Consider the following 23219-nt stretch of genomic DNA (forward strand, 5'->3'; position numbering starts at 1 on the left):
TTTAACAAATTTTTAACTGGATCGAAATGTGTTTTTGTATCTTCGTGTTTGGCTTAACAACCAACTTGTAACTAGTACTTAGGACTGTTGCAATGATAGCTAATGAATGTCTTGGCACATCTAGGGTACTAGATCGACAAGTAGCCAAAGAAGGCATTAAAAGAATGAGAATGGAGCTCCATCGATGGAAATCTCCAACCTCACTAAAATGAAATGATTTATAAATTTCTCACTATCTATGCACAGCAGTATAAGTGCAATAAACTTGACACGAGTAGGCGTTCCGTAGCCAGCGCTGTCGTAGCCCTTGTACACACGGTCGGAGATTCTGACAACCAAATCCGTCTGAGTAATTTCCGACGGATTAATTCCGGAAGAGGTCCGGAAGTGATGTTGCATACACACGGTCGGACAAAGTTGTCGGAAAATCCGATTGTACATAACGTGATGACGTTATTTTGTTACGACGGGACTACGTTCAGGCTAGTAGACAATAGCTTTGGTCTAGGAATTTGATCTGAGCATGCGTGCACTTTGTCCGTCGGAGTAGGCTACACATGATCGGAGTATGTCCGATCGGAGCATTTTGTCGTAAAATTTTACCGGCAAGTTGGAAAAGTTGGTCCGTCGGATATTCAGACGGAAACAGTCCGATGGAGACCACACACAGTCGGAATATCCGACAAAACGGTCCGATAGGACACATTCCGTCGGAATCTCCGACCGTGTGTACAAGGGCGTAGAGGAAAAAGTTGTCATTGGCTCGTCTGAGATCCAAACTCATAGAAATTCTCCTCATAAACAGAGTATTCGTGAAGATTACTTATACTCTGTCAGACTGTACTGCGTCTGCCAACATTCCAAATGAACAATGAATATCACGAGGTAAATCGAAGTATGCTTCACTGAGTAACCTGCTGAGCTATTAATATGTCACTGTACACCCACATCTTCAGATTTATGAGACTGTGCCATGATGGAAGAAAAAAAAAAGAGGGCCTCTAAGGAACACGACCGTGGATTTATTACATACGTACATGTCTTCATTAATGACATTTCTACAGTATGTCTCGCCATCGCTCATTCACACACGCTGTTTAATAAGGGGATTAAAAGGAAATGATAGCAATTTAATGAGGCTGTGGCCTATTTTTGTTTTTTTTTGGAGGATCTTGTTTACTATGTTTTATTACCACGGTATAGACATCCTTTGTCACAATACTGATGGATACAAGAAATAGATACCCTGTAGAAATAGAGTGGCCCATCGAGTCTTCCGCAATTTAAAAAAAATATATAAAATACATATACGGTGTTGTGAAAAAGTATTTGCCCCCATTCCTGTTATTTATTAATTTTTTTGGCATATTTCTCACACTTAAATGATTCAGATCCCACAGTGCATTCCAAACTCCCACAATGCATTGAAAAAATAGAATGGCGAACACTAATTAACGTGTGTTTATGAGCGTTTATAAGCGTTTATGAGCCTTTATCTGCATTTGCCGTTTTTTGGAGGTGAAAAACGGCACTTTGAACGTGAATTTCTGGCGTTCACAAAAAAGCTCATAAACTCCACTGCTCATTAAAGCTAAAAAACTTCCATGTGTGCATGGACACATAGGCTAACATAGAGTCGGGTTTATGGGCTTTAAAAAAAAACGCCCAAACTCCAATAAGCTGCAGTTTATGAGCTCCAGTGTGCATGGAGCTTAAGGCTTTGGAACTCCAGGGAACCACGGGAAGAGTCATTATCCACAGATGGAGATAACATGGAACAGTGGTGAACCGTACCAGGAGTGTCCGGCCTACAAAAATAACTCCAAGAGCATGACAGCGACTCATCCAGGAGGTCATAAAAGAACCCAGAACAACATCTAAAGAACTGCAGGCCTCACTTGCCTCAGGTGAGATCAGTGTCATCCATGGGAGATGGCATCCATGGGAGAATTCCAATGCCAAAGCCACTGCTGACCAAAAAGAACACAAAGGCTCATCTCACATTTACCAAAAATATCTTGATTATCACCAAGATTTTTAGGCAAATATGAACTGATGAAACAAAAATGTAACTTTTTGGAAGGTGTGCATCCCGTTACATCTGGCATAAAACGAATACAGCATTTCATAACAAGAACATCATACCAACAGTCAGAAATGGTGGTGGTAGGGTGATGGTCTGGGAATGCTTTGCTGCTTTAGGACTTGGACGACTTACCATAATTGATGGAACCATGAATTCTGAGCTCTACCAGACAATCCTAAAGGAGAATGTCCGGCCATCAGTTTTTGACCTCAAGCTCATGTACACTTGGTAATGCAGCATAACAATGATCCGAAACACAACAGCAAGTCCACCTCCAAATGGTTCAAACAAAGCAAAATTTAGGTTTTGATGTGCTCGAAGCCTAGACCTAAATCAAAATTGAGATGCTGTATCATGACCTTACACAGGCCGTTCATGCTGGAAAACCCTCCAATGTGGCTGAGTTAAAACAATTCTGCAAAGAAGAGTGGGCCAAAATGGCTCCACAGCGATGTGAAAGACTCATTGCCAGTTATCGCAAATGCTAGATTGCAGTTGTTGCCGCCAAGGGTGGCACAACCAGTTATTAGGTTTAGGGGGGCAATTACTTTTTCACATAAAGCCAGGCAGGTTTGGACAGCTTTTTTCCCTTAATAAATGAAACCATCTTTAAAAAAACTGCATTTTGTATTTACTCTGGTTATCTTGGTGTAATAATAAAATTTTTTGATGATCTGTTATTTAAGTGTGACAAATATGCAAAAAATTATAAAAAAATCAGAAAGGGGGCAAATACTTTTTCCACAGCATTTTAGATATTTACACACATACACTGTGTATATATATATATATATATATATATATATATATACATTATATATACATATATACAGTATCTCACAAAAGTGAGTACACCCCTCACATTTTTGTAAATATTTTATTCTATCTTTTCATGTGACAACACTGAAGAAATGACACTTTGCTACAATGTAAAGTAGTGAGTGTACAGCTTGTATAACAGTGTAAATTTTCTGTTCCCTCAAAAAAACTCGCCACACAGCCATTAATGTCTAAACCGCTGGCAACAAAAGTGAGTACACCCCTAAGTGAAAATGTCCGAATTGGGCCCAATTAGCAATTTTCCCTCCCCGGTGTCATGTGACTCGTTAGTGTTACAAGGTCTCAGGTGTTAATGGGGAGCAGGTGTGTTAAATTTGGTGTTATCGCTCTCACATACAGCTATTAATGTCTAAACCGCTTGCAACAAAAGTGAAAATGCCCAAATTGGGCCCAAAGTGTCAATATATAAAGCAAAATTTGATCCATTGGAAAAGACCAGCCAAACAAGCTCAGCCTGGACTTCTGCTTTAACAACAATGCTGATATCTGAATTAAAATCACTTCTCCTGAAAAAAACTATAATTAAAAAAAAAAAATATTTGCATTGATACATGTCCCCCAGCACAGTACCGAAACCCCCATACCCCTATTATGGCGAATTACTTGAATATAAGCCTTCAAAATTTTGATTTCTCATATCCGGCTCCCATAGACTTCAATGGAGTTTGCTGTTCGGGGGAAGAACTTTTTCCCTGCTTGGGAGTTCTGCTGTGAACTGAACCGAACCGAACCGGGGGGGGGGGGGGGATTTGGCCAATTTCTAACCCTAATGCCCCATACACACGGTCGGAATTTCTGACAGACAAAGTGAGACGGAAAGTTTTCATCGTATATTGCGACCATGTGTATGCCCCGTCTGACTTTTTACGTCGAAAATTCTGACGAACCTAGAAATAGAACATGTTCTATATTTTTCTGACGGAACAAATTCCTATCGGGCAAACCGCTTGTCTGTATGCTGTTCCAACGGACCAAAAACAACGCCTGCTCTGAAGCAAGTACTAGACGGAAGCTATTGGCTACTGGCTATTGAACTTCCTTTTTCTAGTCCCGTCATGCGTGTTGTACGTCACCGCGTTCTTGACGGTCGGAATTTGGTGTGATCGTGTGTACGCAAGACAGCTTGAGCGGAATTCCGTCGGAAAAAACCTTCAGAGTTTATTCCGACGGGAAAACCGGTCGGTCGTGTGTACGCGGCATTACAGTTCTGATATTATCTATGGTGGCTAACAAAGTGCAACAAGCAATGCAAGGAAATATAAACCCATGCATGAGAAGTTTAAATCAGAAAACAAAATATACAAATAAAGTAGATATATGGAAAAACATTGCACATTTTGTTAAAAATTCATATGGGCAGAAGAAGAATCCTCTGCAAACAAACAAAAAAAAAAGTCTTGCCGATCTACGTCTAGATTTGTATCTTCCCAAAATAACCCAATAGTTGGTTGTAATGGGCCAGCTATCCGAAGATCGCCATGAGCCGACAATGACTCATTAACACCAGAAAAACAGAATTCTGCCCACACAGTGTACTAATGGTTTGCAAAACACCTGAGGCCACTGACACTGCCAGAAATGACAGCCAAAAAATAAAATAAAAATGAAAGCGTATGTAAAGCCAACACTTTTTTTCAGTTTGGATAGAGTAGAGTAGGGATGGTTATAAATGAATTTTGGGCAGACAGCTAAATACACAGATGAAATTCATATACTGAAGCTATTTTACCTGCCAATGGGTTTGTATTTCTATCCATCCAGTTCTGAAATTTACACAGCTCTGCCACACAGCACAGTCCTGTCTGGCACAGGAGGAGACCTCATTTTTCTCTGCTAGAGTTCAGTAAAGGGTACAGTGAAAGAGGGAAGCTGTCACATGATTAAAACCTTGCTGGCGCTGCGGGGGATGCTCCTGACTTCAATGGACTAATATGGCCCCATGGCCAATGTTCAGTGGTACTGAACTCTGCTTTTGGACTTATAATAAGGCTGACCTGTAGGTACATTTAGGAGATATTCACATCAACTATATCCGAATACGTCACTGTGCATGCGCAGTGCATTCAGGACACAGTGAGTGTGTCATCAATGCAAAAGAGTGCAGTGCTGCAAATGTGACGCATGCCCTCTTTCACTGTACACTTTACTGAACTGTAGCAGAGAAAAATTAGGTCTCCTCCCGTGCCAGACAGGACTGTGCTGTGAGGCAGAGCTGTGTAAATTTCAGAAGTGGATGGATAGAAATACAAACCCATTGGCAGGTAAAATCGCTTTCGTATATAAATTTCATCTGTGTAATTCAATCTGAGTGAGGTCATCACAGCCCAGCCATTCTACAGCGTGGCTGCTCTGTGCAGAATCATGTATATATATACACGTGATTCTGCACTTGCAGGTTTTGGGCGTAGAGAGCGCGCTAGACATGTGCAATTTGTTTAGTTCTGAATTCGTTTTTTTAACGAATTTCGACAAAGCCGTTTTTTTCAGAAAATTTGAATATTTGAAAATTTGTAAAATTGAATATTCGAAAATTATTAGATTAGAATATTCGAAAATTTGGAAATTCTAAAATCCTTAAAAAAAACAAAATTTCGGAAATTCTGAAATCCGACAATTTGAAAATAAGAACGAAAATTCAAAAGAACGAGAATCTGAAAATAAGAACGAAAATCTGAAAAAGTAATAATAACTTAACTATTACTAACTATTAAATTCTAGGTATTGGAATATCCTTTCAAATCTGGCTGTTAGTGAATGTAAAGAATACAAATTTGTCCGGAGTTACAAATGATCTGAAATAACGAATGCTGCATCTAAACGAATGGAACGTAACAAATTAATAATAATAAATAACAATAATAAAAAAAATTGTATTATTATTATTATTATTATTAATAATGAATTCTGTTCCACTTGCTTAGACGCTTAGACGTTATTTTGGATAATTCGTAACTTCGTATAAATTCGTATTTGTTACGTTCACTAACAGCCAGATTTGAAAGGAAATACCAATATCTAGAATTTACCGTATTTATCGGCGTACAACACGCACAGGTGTATAACACGCACATTCATTTTAAGAGGGAAGTTTCAGGAAAAAACTTACACTCAAAAGAACATTGCGCTGCCTAAAAGATTTCAAATGAGCAAAGTTGAGCAGCCAACACAACAAACAGATGAATTTGTTTCTAAGGCCGCGTACACACGGGCGGACTGTTCGCCCAACTTTGTCCGCTGAACAGTGTTTGGGCGGACAGTCCGCTCGTGTGTGGGCTTTCAGCGGACAGTTTCAGCGGACAGTTGGACGGACAAGGTTTTTCGGAACAGTCCGCTCATGTGTAGGCTTGTTCGTCAAACAAAGTTGCGCGCATGCTCAGAAAGGATTTTCACGCCGAAAGCTATAATGCAGTGTATTTTTCGTCCCGTCGTACGTGCCGTTCACGTCATCGCGCACGGTTTCAGCAAACTGTTCGTTCGTCGTGTGTGGCCATGTCCGTCCATGCTAATTTTGAGCGGACTGTTTGCCGAAACTGTTGGACGGACAAAGTTGGGCGAACAGTCCGCCCGTGTGTACGCGGCCTAAAAGTAAATTGGTATATAAAGTGTAGCGCTACACTTTATATACCAATTTACTTTTAGGAAAAAACTTAAATTTTAAATAAGGCAGCTAAAATGTAAGTATTGGCGTATAACACGCACACGATATTTGCACCCGATTTTCATGGTGAAAAAGTAAGTGTTATACGCCAATAAATACAGTAAGTTAGTTATTATTAGTTAGTTATTATTTCACATTTTCTGATTTTCGTTCTTTAGAAGTTTTGGATTTTATTTCTTATTTTTTTAATTCTAACTTCTAACTTTCTAATTTCTAACTTTCTAATTCATGAGTTTTCAAATTTACGAATTTTTGAATTTACAAATTTCGATCATAGCGAATAACCCAAAAAACGAAAAATTTTTACACAGTAGAAACTGTTAATGGGTCCCGCGGACCTGATGTCCGCCAGGACCCGACGATCGTTCGATACTATGACAGAATGACAGTCTGCCTATGTAAACAAGTTAGTAAGCACTCCCTAGGCACACAGTTAACCCTTCAATCACCCCTGATGTTAACCCCTTCCCAGCCAGTGTCATTAGTACACTGACAGTGCATATTTCTAACACTGATCACTGTATAAAGAAGGGTACACATTATAAGAAAATTGGGGGAATGATCGTCCACTTTTCCTCGTTTCACAGCAAATCGCAACCGATGAATGAATATTTGAACAAAAATTCCAGTACCACAAAGGCTTTTTTTTTCGCTTTTTATCATTTCTGATCATGCGCAGTCTTTCTTTTCCGATTTTTCCTGTACTAAAAGCATACGAAAATGTTACACATTAAACGAAAATCGTTCCGTCTGTTCCAGTACGAGAAACATTTTGGAGATTGTCCCTTTGAGAATTTTCATACGAAAATTCAGAATCGTCTGTCGAAAGTTGTGCGCACGCTATACGGAAATCGTATGAATTCTTTTTGGACGAAAACGTTCACCTGATTTCCTTATAGTGTGCACGAGCCTTTAGTGTCACTGGTCCCCGAAAAAGTGTCAGTGTCGATTTGTCCTCCGCAATATTGCAGTCCCGCTATAAATCGCTGATCGCCATCATTACTAGTAAAAAAAAAAAAATGTATATATCCCATGGTTTGTAGACGCTATAACTTTTGTGCAAACCAATCAATATATCCTTATTGCGATTTTTTTTTTTTTTACCAAAAATATGTAGCAGAATACATATTGGTCTAAACTGATAAAGAAATTAGATTTTTTTTATTTTTTATTATTGGATGTGTTTTAAAGCAGAAGGAAAAAATATAGATTTTTGTTTTTTCAGAATTGTTGGTCGTTTTTTGTTTCTAATGCAAAAAATAAAAACCACAGAGGTGATCAAATACCACCAAAATAAAGCTCTATTTGTGGGAAAAAATCACATACATTACATTTGGGTAATGTGTGGTGCACGACAGCGCAATTATCCGTTTAACACAATGCCGTATCACAAAAAATGGCCTGGTCAGGAAGGAGGGTAAAAACCTTCCAGAGCTGAAGTGGTTAATATACCACTTATTGATAATAAAAGAGCAAATATTATACTAACAGTCTAATAAATGTACATACCCATCAATAAGACACCAAGGAACTGAAATGCCAGGAACCACTGTACACACTTTCAATCATGCACAGGAGCCACGTATGGCCTAAAGACGCCAGAAACAGGGCCGGTGCCATCATAAGGGCCAATTAGGCAGCTGCCTTAGGGTGCCAGGATGGGGGGGGGGGCAGTTTTTAACATGCTGCAGACATGTGCTTTTAAGCCGACTCTTGGCTTTCAATGTGGAAGTGAAACAAGCAGCTGTGAAGCTGATCACTTCCACAAGCACCCCAGTGTGCTTCCCCCTCATGCAACTCCCTGCCATGTTCATCGGGCTCCGCTGCCTTACCTGCGGACCCAGTGCAGTCGTGGCGGGTGTTGGTAGGAAGGGCGGCGGGAGGTCAATGGCTCGTGGGCAAGAAATGGCGTGTATGACTAAGACCCTGGATGTCTCCTAAAGAGATCCTGTCACCTATATGCTATCAAATAGGGGTTATTGGTCCCCTAAAAAGGGAGAAAGGCTGGTGCCATGGAATTCGGCTAAAACATTGTTTTATTATAGTATGTGAACAACAGTTAAAAACCAACACGCTTAAGCCATCAGGCCTTAATCATGGCTCAGCCCCATGATTAAGGCCTGATGGCTGAAACTCGTTGAATCATGGCTCAGCCATGACTAAGCCCTGATGGCTGAAATGCATGGAATCATGTCTCAGTCATGATTAAGGCCTGATGGCCGAAACGCGTTGAATCATGGCTCAGCCATGATTAAGGCCTGATGGCTGAAATGCGTTGAATCATGTCTCGGCCATGATTAAGGCCTGATGGTGAAAATGTGTTGAATCATGGCTCAGCCATGATTAAGGCCTGATGGCTGAAACACGTTAAAATAATATGCAAAGTGGTTGGAGGGAAGCTTCAGAATGGCAAAGATGATTTATTACAAATTATGTGAGTAGACTGCATTTTCTCTTTAAGACCTGATGGCCGAAATGCACTCAGCCATGATTGATGATGATGGCTCAGCCATGATTAACTCCCGATGGCCAAAACGTGTTGGATTTTTTGACTGTTGTTCACATGTTATAATAAAACAATGTTTTGGCCGGCTTCCATGGCACCAGCCTTTCTGTTTTTTTTTTTTTTTGCATGGATTACATGGAGGTTTGCAGAGACTTCCCAGGCTAAGTGTTGTGTCCTTGAGGCTCACTAGGCATTGCACAGGCGGTAGTAGCTAAGATGCACCTCTTCCAGCTATTGGTCCCCTAGGTGAAAGTAATAAAGTCATAAAAAAAATAAAAAAATTGAAAATGTAAATAAACACATAAAAAAAAAAAATGTAGGGTACTGCATTTTTTTTCACCATTTACGGGCACACACAATTTTAAGGTTTGACATGTTGGGTATCTATTTACATGGCACAGCCTTTTATATTTTATTATAAAATGTTGTGTGTGTGTGTGTGTGTGTGTGGTGGTGGAGGGGGAGGGGGGGGGGGGGGTCAGCAAAAAAAAAAATCCTTGCACCGGCCCTGGTCAGGAACCACTATACACAATGGGAACCACATAGGTCTAAAAGCCTAACGCGTTTCAAAGTGTGTCCCCCTCCTCTGACACACCTTTTTGTGTTTGCCTTACTATGACCTTGTTGGAGACCTGGTTATTATTATTATTTTTTCTATGCTGTTTACTACTGCTTTAATCGGTGATCTTAATGTCACGTTCCCTGCAAAAGCTTAAAACCAAACAAAAAGGCTGGTAAGATTTAAAAAAAAAGTAAAAAAAATAATAATAATCCCAGATTTAAATATATTCACACTTTATCCAGCATGTAGCACCCGCAATCAATAAGTTAGTAAGATCAATGCAGAATTGATATTAATACTGACACACGGATATAATAAACTCATAAACAGCAATAAAAAAGAAATATATGGAAATAGTAAATCTGTGCAGAATGTAAATGAACATTCGGATTTTCGATATGAATTTACGGTAAATCAATTCCCCAACTTTACATAAACAACCCAAAAAGAGGCGGTTTAAGTCAGACTGACAGCGCCGAACGTATCCCGCCTGTGTACAGAATCATCCGCTGTTTATTGTGACTTTTCCGCGGAGGGCACAATGTGAGCGCCGTTCTTTTCTATTTTACAATGTATCAAAACACAAAGTGCTCGGGGTATCTGCAAGAAGCTTTGATTGTTCCGTAGGTCCGTCTCTTTGTGCGCGGCTTTTATCTCCCGTGTGCGTTCGGTAGGTTCGGGGACTGAACCTCTGATGCTATCAGCAGAGAGAACGTTATTTCAACAGCATCGTGTGAAGCTGAAATATTCCCCCCCCCCCCCCACCCCCTCAGAAATAAAGGAAAGAACATCAAATGATGGAAAATGGACAGAGGACAAAAGGGGCCACTCCATTAATCCTGCACTCCAGGCAAACAGCTGAACACGCAGATGAAATATGTTGCAGCTGTTTTACCTGCCAAAGAATTTATATTTCTCTCCATCCAGTCCTGAGATTTACGCAGCTTTGCCACACAGCCAGGGCAGGAGACCCGATTTTTCGTTTCATTCGCTAAAGTGGAGTTCCACTCAAAAATGGAACTTGTGGTTTAAGGGAAGGTGACCCCCCCGACATGCCACATTTGGCATGTCATTTTTTTTGGGGAGGGGGGGAGCGGGCATCTTCTTTTTAGAGGGTCCCAGCTCCCACTTCCTCCCGGCACACCGCGGCACCGGAAGGGAGATCACCTCTCCCCCTCCTCCCTCTCGGCAGTCATCTGGGACATGTCACAGGTCCCGGATGATTGCCCGACCAGTCACGGCGCGTGGCGCGGCTGTGAAAATCCCTCCTCCCCTCCTGAAGACTCCTGGAATGTGTGATATCATTTGCCTAGCCCAGAAACCAGAAGATATTTGAAAAAAAAATTAACATTTTTAAATATGATATACTTTCCTATCTATTTACTAATATTAGCAGGGTAAGGGTTAAAAATAGCCAATGTTGATTGAGAGCTAAAAATATTCTTTAACCACTTCAATACTGCGCTATAGCCTGTGGAGCAACCGGCGTGCTCTGTGATCACTGTGTCCTTCAACCAATCACAGTGGCCCTTTACCATGTGATCAGCTGTGTCCAATCACAGCTGATCACATGTAAACAAAGTTGCCGGTTATTGGCATTCCTTTCCTCACACACTGTCACAGCACGAAGAGAGGAGAGCCGGTAACCGGCAGGTGTGACAGGGGACATTTACACTGATAATTAGAGCATTGAGCATCAGTGCCCTGATTAGTAGTGCGGCCCCATCAGTGACAATTAGTGCCCATATGTGCTGCCTGTCAGTGCATCCTCATCAGTTCTGCCTATTAGTGCCCATCAGTGCCAATTAGTGCCCATATGTACTGCCTATCAGCGCCTCCTCATCAGTGCTGCCTATTAGTTCCCATCAGTGCCACATATCAGTGCCTATTGGTGCCACCTATCAGTGCCCATCAGTGCCACCTATCAGTATCTATTAGTGCCCATCAGTGTCACCTATCAGTACCACCTATCAGTGCCCATCAGTGTCACCTATCAGTGCCTATTAGTACCGCCTATCAGTGCCCATCAGTGTCACCTATCAGTGCCTATTAGTGCCACCTATCAGTGTCCATCAGAGAAAAATTACTTATTGGCAAAATTTTAAAAACTAAGAAAAAGTGGTGATTAAATACCACCAAATTAAAGCTCTATTTAAAGCAGGGTTCCACCAAAAAATGGAGCCTCCGCTTTAAGTGATGGAGACCCCCTGACATGCCACATTTGGCCACATTTAAATGTCATTTTTTTGGGGGGGGGGGGGAGAGCGGATGCCCAGTTTTTATGGGCACCCAGCTCCCACTTCCTCCTGGAACTCCAGGGAGTGGGATGGAAGTTCACCTCTCCCCCCTCCCTCCCTGCAATCTTCTGAGACACATCACAGGTCCCAGAAGATTGCCCGACCATTCACAGCGTGGCGTGCGCATGCGCAGTGCACGCCCGGCTGTGAAGCCACAGCTGGGCGCCCACAGTTAGAATGTCGGTGTCTCGGAGAGGAGGGGGCTTTGTGTGCCCTCATCGCTGGACCGTGGGAAAGGTGAGTGTCCGATTATTAAAAGTGGGCAGCTACGCATTTTGTAACTTTTAAATGGGTGGAACGCCGCTTTAAAAAAAATGATAAAAAATTCATATGAGTGCAGTGTTGCATGACTGCACAATTGTCATCTGATTTAACCATTTGCCTACCGGGCACTTAAACCCCCCTTCCTGCCCGGGCCAATTTTCAGCTTTTAGCGCTGTAACACTTTGATTGTTTTTTTTTTACACATAAATAGAGCTTTCTTTTGGTGATATTTAATCACAACTGGGTTTTTTTTTTATTTTTTGCTAAACAAACAGAAAAAGACTGAAAAGTTTGAAAAAACAAATGTTTTCATAGTTCGTTATAAAATTTTGCAAACAGGTAATTTTTCTCCTTCACTGATGTGCGCTAATTAGGCTGAACTGATGGGCATTGATAGGCTGCCCTGATGGGCACTGATAGGCTGAACTGATGGGCATTGATAGGCTGCCCTGATGGGTACTGATAGGCTGAACTGATAGGTTGCACTGATGTGCGCTGATTATGCAGTACTGATGGGCACTGATAGGCTGCAATGATGGGCACTGATAGGCTGCACTGATAAGGCAGCACTGTAGGGTACTGATAGGTGGCATTGATAGATGGCATCGATGGGCACTGATGGGCGGAACTGAAGGAACTGATTGCACAGGTGGCACTGATAGGTAGCACTGATAGGCACTTGTAGGTGACACTGAAAGGCAGCACTGATGATGAGGCACTGACGTGCACTGATTTGCAGCACTGATTGGTAGCACTGATTGGCACTGATAGGTGGCACTGGTGGACATTGACAGGTAGCACTGATTGGCACTGGTAGGTGGCACTGGTGGGCACTGATAGGCAGCACTGATTTGTACTGGCAGGTGGCACTGGTGGGCACAGGTGAAGCGGCAGTGGCTCTCCGTGTTTGGGACTGATGTCCCTCTGACAGAAGCCGGTCATCTGCTGTCAGTGTGATTAAAAAAATAGCCGATTACCACCTCTGTTTACATCATGTGATCAGCTGTCATTGGCTGACAGCTGATCACGTGGTAAGAGGTCGGGACGTGGACTCATGATTACAAAGTGAACCATGCACGGGAGGACGTATATGGATGCCCGCCCAGCAATTTAGGCCTGCGCTGTAGCTGCCTTTCGGCTATAGCGCAGGCAGGAAGAAGGTAACGTGCGTCAGCCAACTGAAAATTGGCCTGGGCAGGAAGGGGGTGAAAGTGTCCAGTACTGAAGTGGTTAAAGTCTTCACAAAGACTGAAGCCGGCTGATAGCTTGGCAAATACTTTATAAAAGCTTGCAGTATGCATTGCACAGCAATCTTCAAGCCTGTATATACAAGCCTTATTTCCAGGAATATTAAACCCTAATACATAGCTCCCAACTGTCCCTAATTTTGAGGGACTGTCCTTGATTTGGAGCGATGTCCTTCTGTCCCTCATTCCTCCTTATTTGTCCCTTATTTTGGTCTGATCTATATAGTTGTATATAAAAATCACCTTTTTTGTTTAAAAAAGTGTTTCCCAGAGCTAAATCTTTCATCCAATTTCTAAATTGCTGCATTTGTAAATTTCAAAAGCCAATATAAAGGAATTGTAGTGGTAAAAAAAAAAAAAAAAACACTTGTGGATTTAATTAACCTTTTTTTCCTGGTTAATTCTCCTTTAAGGGGGTGTGGCAGGGGGGAGTGTCCTATGCCTACATACATTTGCTAGTAGGTGTCCCTCATTCCCATCTCAGAATGCTGGGCGGTGTGCTAATGAATGAATGAATGAAATACTTATATAGCGCACAATGCGAACTGAATCGCCTCTAGGCGCTGTGGCGAGCTTTGATCATCTGCTAAAAGAGGAAGGTCTTGAGTTTTTTCCTAAAAGCCAGGTGATTTTCTTCCAGGCGGATGTTTATTGGTAGAGCATTCCATAGCCGAGGCCCTTGGACAGCGAATCTCCGATCCCCCTTGGATTTATACCGGGCTTTGGGCACGAGGAGGAGGTTTTTGTTGGCTGATCGAAGACTGCGGTTTGGTGTGTAATGATTTATTTTCTCCATTAGGTATTGCGGAGCTTCTCTATGCACGCATTTGTGGGTGAGGCAAAGGGTCTTGAACGTGATCCGATTTTTTACGGTTAGCCAATGTAAGCTCCTCAGTGAAGGAGAAATGGATTCCCAGGGTTTTTTTCCTGTTATCAGCCTTGCCGCCATGTTTTGGATCAGTTGTAATCGCGCAAGTTGATATTGTGGTAATCCTATGTAAAGCGAGTTTGCGTAGTCCAGTCGTGAATTAATGATTGTTCCAACTACCACTGCTTTGTCATTCTTTGGGATAAAAGGGATGAGTCTGCGAAGCATGCGCAGCAGATGGTGAGATCGACTGACTACTGCTCCTATTTGCGCATCCATTGACATTTGTGCGTCTAAAATAACCCCGAGACTCTTGGCTTTGGTCTTTGGGGAGATAGTCTGCCCAAAGACGGTTGGTGGAGACCAGGAGGTTTTGGTTGCGGGCTTATGATTTGGGTGTAAGATAAGAAGCTCTGTCTTTGATTGGTTCAGCTGGAGGGAGTTGGTGGTCATCCAGTCCTCTATTGATTTGAGGCAGTTTTCAAGTTGTTGTTGGTGATCTTTTTTTCCATTGATCCGGAAATAAAGTTGCGTGTCGTCAGCGTAAGAGTGGAAGCAGAGATCTGAGCATCTGATGATTTGAAGGAGTGGGCGAATGTAAATGTTGAAGAGAACGGGTGACAACGGAGAGCCTTGAGGGACTCCGCAGGTGACTGCCCGAGTTTCGGAGAGGAATTTTCCTAGTTTCACTGTCTGTGACCGATTTCCTAGGAAGGACGCGAACCAATGGAGATTTATGTCTTGGACTCCGGCTACTTCTGTGAGGCGGACGAGTAGAGTATTGTGATCTACTGTATCAAACGCTGCACTTAGGTCTAGCAGTACGAGGAGACACGGCTCTCCGTCATCTGCCGCTTCGAGGGCGTCATCCCAAATCTTGAGGAGAGCTGTTTCTGTTCCATGACCCGGGCGGAAGCCTGATTGCAGCGGGTCCAGGAGTTTGTGAGTATCCAGGTGAAGTTGTAGCTGATGTACTACAGCTTTCTCCATGATCTTAGAAATGGTGTTGAGGCTTGTAATTGGCCTACGGTTGTTTGGATCCTGAGGGTCCAGGTTTGGTTTCTTGAGTAGAGGTTTGACGATGCCTTGTTTGAGGATGCTGGGAACAATCCCTTTGTGGAATGATCGGTTTATGAGGTGGGTTATGGTTGGAGCCACGATGTCGGAGCATTCTTTCAGTAGTTTTGTGGGGATGATGTCAATAGGTGAGGTACTGTCACGCAGTTTATTAATGATGTTTTTTGCGGTGTCTACGGTAATTGGGGATAGTGAAAATTTTGGCGGTTGCGGTATGTTGGTGCGGACATCCTCTTTATGTATTTGCTGGCTGAGGTCGGATGTTTTCTTCTGACAAATTGTTTCCCTGATGGTTTTGACTTTATCGATGAAAAAATCTGACAGTTTGTCACAGTAATCCTGGGATTCGCTTTCTGGGGGTTCTAGGCACACCGGATTCATTGATTGATTAACCAGTTTAAACAGTTCCCATGGTTGGTTTGCGGCCGTTGAGATTGTATATGAGAAGTGGTCCTTTTTGGCTTTGAAGATTGCTTTCCGATAATTCTCTGTCAGACCTTTGTAGTTAAATAGGTTTTCCTCGGTGGGATTTCTTCTCCATGTTCTTTCCGCTCTTCTGCGTTCTTGCTTTAGTACGGAGAGGGAGCTATTAAACCATCCAGCATTTTTCTTCCTGATGAGAGCCCTGCGTTTTGGTGCTACCGAGTCTGCTGATTGCAGTAATGCCTTGTTCCGGGAGTTGAGTGTTTCCTCCGTAGAGTGGTTTAAGGTTATTGTAGATATTTTTTTGGACAGAGTGGTTTTGAAGGCTTCGGAGTACAGTTTTTTATGCGATCTGGTCCAGTGCGTTGTTACAGGTTTCCGTTTTGCGTTGGTGATGTTGGTAGTGATTTTGAATTTGATGGCGTGGTGATCCGTCCATGGCAGAGTTATGTTGTCACATATGTTGACGTCGATGTTCTGTTTGAAAATGAGGTCCAGGGTGTGTCCTGACCCATGCGTGGGAGTCTTTATCAGTTGCTGTAGACCCAGTTCTTCTAGTTGATTGATGCAGGCAGTCGCAATGGGGTCTTTAGGCTCATTTGCCCAAAGGTTGAAATCTCCGAGTGCCAGGAAATTTTTGAATTTTAGGGTGTGCATTGCAAAGGATTCCGTGAGGGGTGAAAGAAGATTGGACTTTGGTCCCAGTGGTCTGTAGCACAGTAGAATATGAGTGGTGTCATGGGGTGTTGGTTGAAAATGTAGCGTCAGGGTTTCCATAAAAGACACTGGGTTCTGAGATGATGGTTTAGTGAGATCCAGGTGACCTTTAAAGATCACTGCTAGGCCTCCTCCTTTTTTCCCTATCCGGTGTTCGGTTAGGATCCTGTAGTTTTCCGGCACCAATTCGGTGAGGATGGTGTTGCAGTCAGAGGTTAACCAGCTTTCGGTGATGAAGAGACAATCTACATTGTTCTCGATGATGAAGTCGTGTACTTCCAGTCTATGTTTGACTGCAGACCTGGCGTTAATCAAGGCGCAATCTAATTGTAGTGGTCGAGTAGATGTCTTCCTGTGGTTGGGAGCTGCTTGTCGTCCGGTTTTTAATAGTTGTTCTCTTTGAAGTATTTTTTGTATGGAAGATGGCAATGTGGTGTTGATGTTCCTTAGTCTGTGCAGAACTTCAGCTGAGTATTTGAAGTAGCACATGGTTTGTGGATGCTGTTGATGGTACTATGGGCCTAAGATGATGATCCTGATCAGGGTATTGATCCTGAGGTGGGGCTAGGTATCAGACTTGCCGCCGTGCTTGAGGCTATTAGCGCGCAAGTTGATCAGGGGATGCCTATATGGATGCGGAAGGAGTTGTTGTATTCGGTTGCTGGCTGTTCCAGCTGCCTTTACTTAAGGTGGAGGTCTCCGCTTAGAAAAGAAGTCTGGCTGTGATCTGGAATAGTCGTCCTAGGATAGCGTAAAAAATGGAAAGGAGGCCGGAGGTAGGGGTATGCTAACCTATGGTTGTTCCAGAGGAAGGCAAAAAACCCCCTGACAGTAGCAGCCAAATGCACCAGTGGGGCAAAAATTCCTTCCTGATCCCCGTAGGCGGTCGGACAGAGTCCCTGGAACAATCACTGGGGGGGGGGGGGGGGGGGAGTGGAGGTGCGAGCTTACCTGGCTGCGGTTGTCCCCTTAAAACACTCTGATCCGGTGAATCTGGCTTGCTGTCAGCCTGACATTTCTGGAAAGCTGTCTGGTTGCCCCTTGCAGTGGGATCTTTAAAATGGAGGGGAGGATGGATGTAGGATAGAGGTTAGAGACTCCTGTCTTAACTCCTGTTTTCAACTCCTGGTTATTAACTCTCCACTTATGTTCAGAAAATCCACATGCAAGCCACAATCAGGGAGCAAGCTCAAGGGGGAGTTTGTATAACTACCTTTATACACCTGTGAACAATTAACCCCTCCCCTAATTTGGGAGGAAGAAAGAGGGGAAAAAAAAATGCTGTTTAAAAAGTGTCAGCAAAAAAGGTCTTTTAAAAACTGCTAGCAAATGTATCAAATAAAGGAGGGGAGAAAATAAAACACCCCCAAAAACAACACTTGCAAGCAGAAGCAGTCAAGCAGAAGCAGTCAAAGCACAACTCCTGGTTATTAACTCTCCACTTTAGTTCAAAAAAATCCACTTATGTGGATATAGCCACATAACACAGAAGGGGCAGAGAACCATTGGAGTGCTTTACAATTCATCAGTCGGGTATTTAGCTGTATTTAGCTGTCTGGTTAAACATTTGCTCACATACAGTACAGTCATTCCAGCAACAAAGATAAATACATAAGAACCTTCAGTTGTTAAAGTGCATGAAAAGCCCAAACTTTTCTTTCTACGTTTTGGATAGAATGTGGAAAAGATACAACCATTTTTTCAGGTTTTTATTACTGATGTAGAATTTCACGCCACACTCCAGGCACAAAAACTTTTATTTTAAATATATTCCTTAGTATAGGCACAAAGGATATAAATTCATTTCGTGTGCCCCAAATGTCTTTACAACCCCAGTTATCAGCTTTTGAAGTAATAGTGACATCATCGCTGTGCTGTACATAGCCTGTGCAGAGAGCAGAGTTGTGGGAGGGACCTGGAAGCTCCACCCACTACAGAAAACTACAGGGGGGGGGCGGAGACAAGACCAGTCACCCTGCACAATGAGAGAGAGCAGAAGTGACCAGTGGGAGGGACCCAGCAGGCTCCACCCTCTACAGGCTGCCTGCAGAAATCTACAGGAGGGGGGCGGAGACAAGACCAGTCACCCTGCACAAGGAGAGAGAGCAGCAGTAACCGATGGGAGGGACCCAGCAGGCTCCACCCTCTACAGGCTGGCTGCAGAAAACTACAGGAGGGGGCGGAGACAAGACCAGTCACCCTGCACAAGGAGAGAGAGCAGCAGTAACCAATGGGAGGGACCCAGCAGGCTCCACCCTCTACAGGCTGGCTGCAGAAAACTACAGGAGGGGGCGGAGACAAGACCAGTCACCCTGCACAAGGAGAGAGAGCAGCAGTGAGCGGTCTTTATTACAGGAATCTCCTGCACAGAGGGAAAGTCTCACATTGGATTACTGCACAGATCTGGAAGAAATACACAAAGAGCACGAAGTAACAATACGCATGATGAATGTGGGATAGACAATGTTTGCTTATCCCATACAGTGCAGCTGTAAACTTCACTATTGGTCTTGGTGACCTTTAACACTGGTTCATAAAGTGATAGGACGTCCAAAACTTTATCGGGATAGAAGGAGAGGGGAGATACCCTGATGGGAAAAGCTGTTTTGGTGGCAGCTGTCTGAAAGGGGATCTTCTCTTACTTCATGTATGTCTCTGAGACGGGGGATAAAGGAAAATCTCCCCAATAAGACACAGACTGCAAAAAAAAAAGAGAAAAAGGGTCCTTAACCACTTGCAGACCATTTTGCTGGTCAAAGACCAGACCACTTTTTGCGATTCGGCACTGTGTCGCTTTAACTGACAATTGCGCGGTCGTGCGACGTGGCTCCCAAACAAAATTGACGTCCTTTTTTTCCCACAAATAGAGCTTTCTTTTGGTGGTATTTGATCACCCCTGCGGTTTTTATTTTTTGCGCTATAACCAAAAATAGAGCGACAATTTTGAAAAAAACGCATTATTTTTTACTTTTTGTTATAATAAATATCCCCCAAAAATATATAAAAAACATTTTTTTCCCTCAGTTTAGGCCGATACGTATTCTTCTACATATTTTTGGTAAAAAAAATCACAATAAGCGATTATTGATTGGTTTGCGCAAAAGTTATAGCGTTTACAAAATAGGGATAGTTTTATAGCATTTTTATTAATAATTTTGTATTATTTTTTTTTTTTACTAGTAATGGCGGCGATCAGTGATTTTTATTGTGACTGCCACATTGTGGGGGACCCATCGGACATTTTTGACACATTTTTGGGACCATTGTCATTTATACAGTAATCACTGCTATATAAATGCAGTGATTCCTGTGTAAATGACACTGGCAGTGAAGGGGTTAACCAGTGGGTGGCAGTGTAGGGGTTAAGTGTTCCTAGGGGTGTGTTACTAACTGTGGGGGGGGGTTGGGCTTTCATTTAGTGAACACTGATCTCTGCTCCAATCACATGGAGCAGAGATCAGCGTCACTAGTTGCTAGGCAGAATGGAGAAATGTTGTTTACACAGCATTTCCTCAATTCGGCTGCTCCGTGAGACGATCGCGGGGATGCCCGCGGCGATCGAGTCCGCGGGTCCCGCAACCGGACTCACGGGGGTCCCGACCAGCGCGGCGCGCTCCCGATGGCAGGGCGGCATTGAATATTGGACGTACCTGTACGCCAATATGCCTGCCCGTGCCATTCTGTCGACGTACATCGTCGTGCGCTGGTGGGGAAGTGGTTAACCCCCCCCATCTGCAATGTACTGTTCATGCAGCTAAAGCAACGTACCCATACATCATGCTGTCTGCTTCTGGGTTCAGGGCACCCCCCCCCCACCCCCCCCCACACACACACACACACAAACCCGCTATAATTGTTGATTGTGATATGTTTTTTATCTCTGCAAGCAGGGATAAGAAACAAAGAGATTCCTTAGTAAAAGCAGCACATAATACACACATTACACTTTGTTAAAGGGGAACGTTACCCATAACAACTTGATAAAAAAATAATGTTCTTTAGCAAGGAACATACATTCCACATTAATAATTATACTAACAAATGTTTCTTCTTGCTGGAGGCTGCCATTTTGCTAAGGCCTAGAGCCCCTGAACAGCAGTAAATCATAAAGAGGAACTGAACTGAACTGAATTAACGTTACATTCCTGGAATGCTGGGATTGATAACGGTTGATCTTCAACCAAACTGTCAAACCATCAAATGGATGGTGTCATACATGATTACATGTGCAGCATCATGGCAGTTCCAGATCAAACAGAAGCAGCTTCCTTGGTTGTAAAGGATTGAAGGGTTTAAAGGGGTTGTAAATCCTCAAGGTTTTTCACCTTAACTACTTGCCGACCAGCCACCGTAATTATACTGCGACAGGTCAGCACAATCCCGCAAACTGTCGTAGCTATATGTCGGTCCTTTTACACGGGATAGCACAGTGGGGGGGGGAGGGGGGCGATGCCTGTGACTGACTGGCGGTCACAATGACCGCCGGCCCACGAGCGATTGTGGGCATGAGAGGCAGACTAGGGATGTGTGTGAGGAGAGAAGAGAGATAGATTGTGAGTTCCTACGAGCTGGGAACTACGATCACTCATCTCCTATATTCAGTCCCCTCCCCCTACAGTTAGAACACACACATAGGGAACACATTTAACCAAAAGTGTCCGATGTGTCCGCTATAATGTCGCAGTCTTGATAAAAATCACAGATTGCCGCCATTACTAATAATAAAAAAATATAATAATAAAAATGCCATAATCCCCTATTTTGTAGGCGCTATAACCTTTGCGCAAACCAATCAATATACGCTTTTTGCGATTTTTATTACCAAAAATATGTAGAAGAATACATATCGGCCTAAACGAAGCAAAAAATTAGCTTTTTTTTAAAAAAAAATTGGGATATTTAGTATAGCAAAATCTACAAAATATTGTTTTTTTTCAAAATTCTGTCTCTTTTTTTTTTTTATAGCACAAAAAATAAAAACTGCACAGGTGATCAAATACTGCCAAAAGAAAGCTCTATTTGTGGGGAAAAAAAAGGACGCAAATTTTGTTTGGCTCCATCGCCGCACGACCGCAGAATTGTCAGTAAAAGCGACGCAGCGCCAAATGGCAAAAATCGCCTGGTCAGGAAGGGGGTAAATCCTTCCAGGGCTGAAGTGGTTAAATCTGTCCAAACAAGAGTCTACTAGACATCCCGGGTATGATAAAATTGGAAACACAAATTCATAAATTATAACATAATAAATAACTATAAATAATTATCAAAAATAATAATATAATAATAATAAAATGTATTCAATAATGTAATCAACTCAGAAACACAGAAAATTTGCTCAGACGCAGAATTGTCGCTGTCGTCACTTTCAGTGTTTGATGATGGATCTCCCCACAAATCACTATCGCTGAATTCTGCAAGTGTTCTAATTTACTATCGCTGTTTTCTAGCTGGTCTAAAACTGCTTTTCACGTAAATGGACACTTTTTGGTTGCTATGGACAATCTCCAGTTTCCAGACAGAAAGAAGAGCATATATATCATATAAAACTGCATGCAGGGCACTGGACAAAGAACTGGGGACAAAAGGGAGGTGAAATAATTTGATACAGTAATGTAATCTGAAACATTACAGTGTACTATATGTGTTATGTTTTTTTGCACTTTTTGAATTTCCCGCCGGCTCCGTCCCCGCGCGTTGCGCCACTCATAGGGAACGGAGCCCGGCATACAGAGCATCGGGCAGGAGACACAGCCGCCGCACACAGCGGGGGGACATCGCAGGATCCTGGGGACAAGGTAAGTAACTTTCCCTGGATACTGCGATGCGATCCCGAGTGTGGCTCGGGGGTTACCGCTCTTGGTATGGAAAATTCACTCCGAGCCACACTCGGGAATACCGCTAAGAAGGTTAAACGGTACAGGCATTTATTTTAATGTTTTGCACAGTTCCACTTTAACCACTTAAGGACCAAGCCTTTTTTTTTAGATTTGTTTTTTTACAAGTTAAAAAAATACAAGTTTTTTCTAACACCCTAGAGAACAAAATAGCGGTCGTTGCAATACTTTCCGTCACACCGTATTTGCGCAGCGGTCTTACAAGGGCACTTTGTTTGGAAAAAATACACTTTTTTGAATAATAAAGTAAGACAACAGTAAAGTTAGCCCAATTTGTTTTTTTTGTTCATATTGTGAAAGCTAATGTTACGCCGAGTAAATTGACACCCAACACGTCACAGTTCAAAATTGCGCCCGCTCGTGGAACTGTGACAAACTTTTACTCTTAAAAATCTCCACTGGCAAAGTTTAAAAAATTCTACAGGTTGCATGTTTTGAGTTACAGAGGAGGTCTAGGGCGAGAATTATTGCTCTCGCTTTACCGATCGCCACGATACCTCACATGTGTGGTTTGAACACAGTTTATATATGCAGGCGCTACTCACGTATGCGTTCGCTTCAGCACACGAACTCGGTGGGACGGGGCACGTTTAAAAATATTTTTTTTTCTTATTTATTTTACCTTTTATTTTTTATTTTTACACTGTTCTTTAAAAAAAAATAATAATAATTGTGTCACTTTTATCCCTATTACAAGTACTGTAAACATCCCCTGTAAGAAAAAAGCATGGCAGGTCCTCTTAAATATAAGATCTTGGGTCAAAAAGACCTCACATCTCATAT

General features: G+C 42.6%; 1 protein-coding gene across 5 annotated transcripts in view; it reads right to left on the reverse strand.

Moving 5' to 3' along the window:
- The window catches only part of LRRC7 (leucine rich repeat containing 7), a 525647-nt gene that overhangs the window by 130759 nt on the left and 371669 nt on the right, over positions 1 to 23219 (reverse strand). The gene's annotated exons all lie outside the window — the stretch shown is intronic.

This window comes from Lithobates pipiens, unplaced genomic scaffold, assembly GCF_037356315.1.
Source record: "Lithobates pipiens isolate NorthernLeopardFrog02 unplaced genomic scaffold, aLitPip1_a1.2 Scaffold_23, whole genome shotgun sequence".
NCBI classification, from domain to species: domain Eukaryota; kingdom Metazoa; phylum Chordata; class Amphibia; order Anura; family Ranidae; genus Lithobates; species Lithobates pipiens.